Source organism: Medicago sativa, chromosome 6 (genome assembly GCF_051527215.1).
Source record: "Medicago sativa cultivar Bolivia chromosome 6, Bolivia_mono, whole genome shotgun sequence".
NCBI classification, from domain to species: Eukaryota; Viridiplantae; Streptophyta; class Magnoliopsida; order Fabales; family Fabaceae; genus Medicago; species Medicago sativa.
Window position 1 is genome coordinate 9296342 of NC_140754.1, and position 5620 is coordinate 9301961.

Genomic DNA, 5620 nt, shown 5'->3' on the forward strand with positions numbered 1-5620 from the left:
TGAGTGAGGACAAAGCATGCTGAAAAGACTCGTGTTGGTTTGTGGGGTTAGTCGGCAATCATGTAAGCAGTCTGGGATGTTACATGAAGCTTCCACAAAATTACCGAAAAACATTAAAACACCACACTAAACTGATCGTGCTCTAAACCAATCTAAGAAAAACACGAAAAACACTAAGCTAGCATAACAATCGTTATTGGCCTACAATTGCATCAGAACTTCATAACAAGCAAAACTTTAATGATTTATTTAAACTTAAAATGCTATTTTCATCTATCATTTTCGACAGGAACTTATTAACTCTCTTCTCTAGAATTATCATAAATTAAAAAATCAAATAACAAGAGTTTCTTCAACACATCATTGTACAATACAACAATCAGTTCCATTTATACCATTACAATTAAACAATCATCTAAAAGAAGCTAACTACTTCATCAGGAATCCTTCAATCAGTTCACATGATGTATTATTTAGTTAAAGAAAGGAAAAAAAAAATCCTTCAATCAGTTCACATGATGTATTATTTAGTCAAAGAAAGGATGTATTTTTGTAGTGCTTTAACCCAAGGATGAAGTGGCTTACCAATTGAATAAACATCATCTGCATATTTTGTTGCCTCATAAACATCCCAAACCACACTCACATTCTTCTCATTTGAAGGAGTAGGTGACTGCAAATGCATATGATGATCCCAATTAATCAACAACAATTATGAGATATCGACGACATCTACTTGAATGGATGGACATCTTGATGCAATATGACTGCCATTGTTGGACCCCCTACATATCCAGCATCAATGCAGCAAATCTTCACCATTTTTTTTCTTTCCTAACATATCCACACTAGTGTTAAAATGTATCAGTAAATACAATTATCCAACGAAAGCTATTTTGATCGTTTTAAATTACAGTCACAGTGAAGTTTTGGTCACATTTTGATCCTTATTATTGTGGATAATTGTAATCAAATGTGGCTGATGCCGCCTTAATAGTGATCACATTGTAGTTTCACGACTCAGATGATGGTCATAAAAAAACCGTTATGTCACGGCTGATGCCGCCTCAATTGTGATCGCATTGCAGTTTTAGCAACATCAAAAACCGTTATGCCACGACACAGATCACGGTCATAGACCATTATTCAGAACTCTTAAATAATTTGCTCCTCTTCTTCTAGAATCACAAAACAATTACAACAACAAAACAAAAAAATCATACTCGAGATATATATAACACATGCAATCATGGATAACGATTAGGTGAAAAGCTTCAACGACTACAAGATGACTCATAGTCGCTTGGTTCTTAATTATCTTTTGTACGTGGTACGAGTCCGGATACGCTGTAAATAACAATTCTCAAAGTATTATCTACATGGTGACAATATACATAATGGCTACACTATTATTGTTCATTGTATGTTCTAATATAATTATTGATACACTATGAATAAAAATAATTTAGTTAAAAAATAACAAAATAAATGATAAAAAAATGTTAATATCATCAATAAAAATTAACTTAATCAAACATAATATTTCCTTCTAAACACAAACATAGTTTTAAAAAAAGAAAGTGATATGGTTGTCCCACATTGGACGTTTGAGAAGCATACGATGATAAGCTACCCTTATAAATTCCTTCAAAAAAGCTACCCTTATAAATAAAGTGCTCAAGACATTATCAAAGAATAGATGAACGTAGGGCATTTTAATTCCAATGTTTAAAAGACTACTGGGCATTAGCAGCTTCTATTCTCTTGAAAAGAAGATTCATTTTTTTCCAAGCGATAAGAAATTCCTAATATCTAATAGTTTTTTTCCCCTCATAAAAAAGTATTTATTAGTTTTTTACTTTTAGGGAATCGATTTTGGTAGCAATTAGTTCTTTTGAAAAAGTCTAAAAGAAATTTAGATTTTTCCAGAAAAATTAAAAACTAGTTTAAAACTTCTTCCAATCCTTTTGATATGTACATTTTCTTTCCAAATTAATTAATGCACCTTGATATTGGGGATCAAGATAGTGTAAACTTTATAAATAAACTACAGTGCTTTTCTACAGCACCAAGAACGGTTTTTAGATGGGAAGTTGATCCTTGTTCCACGCTGCAAGCTATCAACGACGCTACTTCGATTGATGGACACTTTAAAGGAATGACTGTCATTATTAGACCTCCCATATATCCAGCACCAATGCAATAAATCACCATTTGTTATGTTCTAACCTATCCAAAATGGTGTTCAAATGGATCAGTAAAATATAATTATAATCATACATGTTACTTTTTTTTTTTTTTGAAGGGAATCATACATGTTACTTTTGTCATTAACAATTGCAAATGATACATGGGTGCAGAAATGGACAAGAATGTCCATATTGAACACTAAGTACCATACTATAACATATGTATGTTTATTACTCCCTAGTATTATCTAATTCCTTGCAACAGAAAGTAGTTATCATGAAATTGAAAAGTAACATGTCAATTAAATACAAAAAGATAGTCTTTTAAACATAACAACGAAACGGTATTGAATTGCATTACAAGGAAACATCAAGTAGAATTGTGAGGAAAGAACATATTAATAAAAGTGAATCCATCTTTGAGCCTCAACTTTTGACTTCAAAATGAATGAAGTAATGTTTTAAGGCATAGCAGGCATATACTCACAAATGTAAACCAAGTTCAATATATCTTCTTCGAAGCAAGAATCGCCAAAACCAACACTTGCAAATTTGGTCCGATTCCTGTATCAGTTGTACCGACAGCCTAGGAAACTTGGTTAACAATTGCATTGACAGATGAAATTCTTTGAGCTAATAAAGCATTAACCGCTAACTTAGAATGTTCAGCTGACCAAAGATTTCAGCAACACCAAAAGTTGTTATATCGCAGCACAGATCGTGGTCGCCAGCCTTTATTTTAGAATTTCAATCTATTAGTATTTATGCTTTGCTTTGTGAAACTGTAGAGTGATAGAGGTTGTCCCACATCGGATGTTTCAGAAGCTTAGAAAGTAGACCACCATTATAAATAATAAAGCGTGCAAGAAAATTAAAGACATCCAAAATTATCCAAAATTGTGATGCATTTCAGTATGCAGAAAAGACTATTAGTCATTAAGTGCTTTTATGATCTTCAAAAAAAAAAAAATGGGTTCATTTTTTGTAAGGTCTTTTTGATCCTTATATATAAGGTCATTTTGATCCTTGTTAGAAGTAGGTTCGGTTTTTTGGAGGTATAAAAGAACTTAGGGCCTGTTTGGTTGTGTTTTGTTTTTTAGTTTTCAAAATCTATTTTTAAAACCAATTTTCTGAAACTGTTTTAAAGAAGAAACATTTAAAAAAACGTGTTTGGTAATTCTTTTTTAAAAACTGTTTTTGAAATGAGAATTTGAGAAGACTTGTTTGATAAATTTGATTTTTGAATTTATTTTTCTTACAGCTTTTAGAATGTATTTTAAACTCTAAAAATTAAAAAAATTGTTTGATACATATATTTAAAAATGAATGTTTTTTTTTTCTAAAAAAATAATTTAATAATTACAAATGAGTTCCTAAGAAAAGTTTAATACATTGATTTCTTTTTTATTATCAATAAATTTAGACGGTTTTTTCTCGAATATGACACATGATTAAGCTATTTGAGTCTGATTTCACTCATATAAGTGTCCGTTATATAGACGGTTAGACGGTTACGCCTTACTTGACATGTTATCTGTATGACCGTTTGATATGGTCATATAATTCAAATGACTTTGCGTAATGTTCCATTGCTTCGCGACTCCATGCTAGTTTAGATTATCCACATTTGACTAGACAAATTAATAATTATAAATCAAGTTTAAAAATAAAATTAAGATTTCCAATAATAAAATAATTCAGTTAAATATCAATACTTAAAGGTTTAAAAATCGAAAAAAAAATCAAGTTGGAAAAATACAAATACAAAAAGTTGAGAATGTTGTTCTCGATGCCAATCACGTGAACTTATCCTTGAATCATAGGTTAACATTTTCGTTCCCTTAACTAAGTGCAATTAATAATTGGAAACTATAATTTTCCTCAAAAAAAAAATAATTGGAAACTATAATTGGGAAATATTTGTACAACTTCAATATAATTACAACAATTGCCATTAATGAAAAGTGTAGTTTTCTCCGTGTTTTCTGTTTTGAAAACTAAAAATTAAAAAGCAAAACATGTTTTAGTTCTTTTCATTTTATAGTTTTTAAAAACCGATAATGAAAATTAGTTTTCAAAATTGCTTTTTGAAAATTGATGCTTCAAACAAATTTTTTGTTTTTCAGTATTTAAAAACTAAAAAAGAGTTTTTGAAAACTAATTCAAACAGGCCCTCTGGAAATAACACGAATATTTGTTGATTAAGAAAGTTCAGCTGACCAAATATTATAAATGAAATTCTTTGAGTTAAGAAAGCATTAGCTGCTAAATTAGAAAGTTCAGCTGACCAAATATTTGTTGTCAAGATTTTTCTCTCAGGATTCCATCGAGAGTAAACGTTTTTTGATGTTTGAATCACTTTTTTGCCTTCCGGGTTTCCCTGCCTCCATTGAGAACTCTGCCTAGATTGAAATGATGTTTCTTCAGCAAAGCATTCAGGACTCCACAGAATCTGAAATTTGATACCTTTGGCATTTTATGTCATAATTTTCTATGTAGCTTCAACAGTTTTGACAAGAACAAATGATTTCTCCACAACAATTTTGTTGGACTTGGAAACATTGGCTATCATCCGAGCCGCGCTCTCCCAATAATTCAAATCTGCAGCTTTGTCAACTCCAAGGCCATGAGTTTTCGTGGCGCGTTGTTAGGATGCCAGCTTTATAGACATGTTTATCAACATCAGTGCTGAAGAAAAACTTTTTACCGCGACATTGCTTTAAAACAACTGCTAATAGATAGGAAGTTGATCATTGGTCCAGGATGCATCCAGCGATTTTGATAGTTAGTCCCGATACTCAAAAGATTGCAAACATTTTATTCGTAATAGTAGTGATTAGTGCTTTATCACAAAAAATGAACTTCACTCTATTTGTAACGCTAGATTGTCCCACATCGAAAGTTTGAGAAGCTTGTAGAGGTAAACTACATTATAAAGAAGCATAAAACAAGGCTAAAGTATCAACGGTGGGTCAATGTAGCTTAGCTCACCCCAAAATTTCGATTAGTTTTATTTTATTTTTGAAAATATTCAAAAATAATTTATATTTGTCAAGATCAAATTCAAATATAATTTGAATAAATTATATCAGAATATTGTTCATGACAAACATAAATAAACCAGTTTAATATTTAGCTGAATAAACTTGTTAATATTAAGTTAAGGCACTCTATTAAGTAACAAATCTCAAAGTATTATCCATATGGTGGGTACATACATAGTTGATAAGCTATTTTTGTTAAGGGTCTTGTTAACGAGTGCCCCCGGGACACTCTTTAAGCATACCAAATTTAGCAACATAAACTAACACAAAATGGAGGTACCAGGGTTCGAACTCCGATCATGACGTTCGGCCTAACAATTTTGACGTTTTTGTTAGTTGAGTTATGACTTATAGGACTGATAAAGATTAACTTTACCAATCAAATTT

The 5620-nt window shown here is 31.0% G+C and overlaps 1 pseudogene; it reads right to left on the reverse strand.

Annotated features, from left to right (window-relative positions):
• Nucleotides 1-3953: 3953 nt before the first annotated feature.
• Nucleotides 3954-4968, reverse strand: LOC146912626 (UDP-glucose 6-dehydrogenase 1-like; annotated as a pseudogene).
• Between the last annotated feature and the right edge of the window lie 652 nt (nucleotides 4969-5620).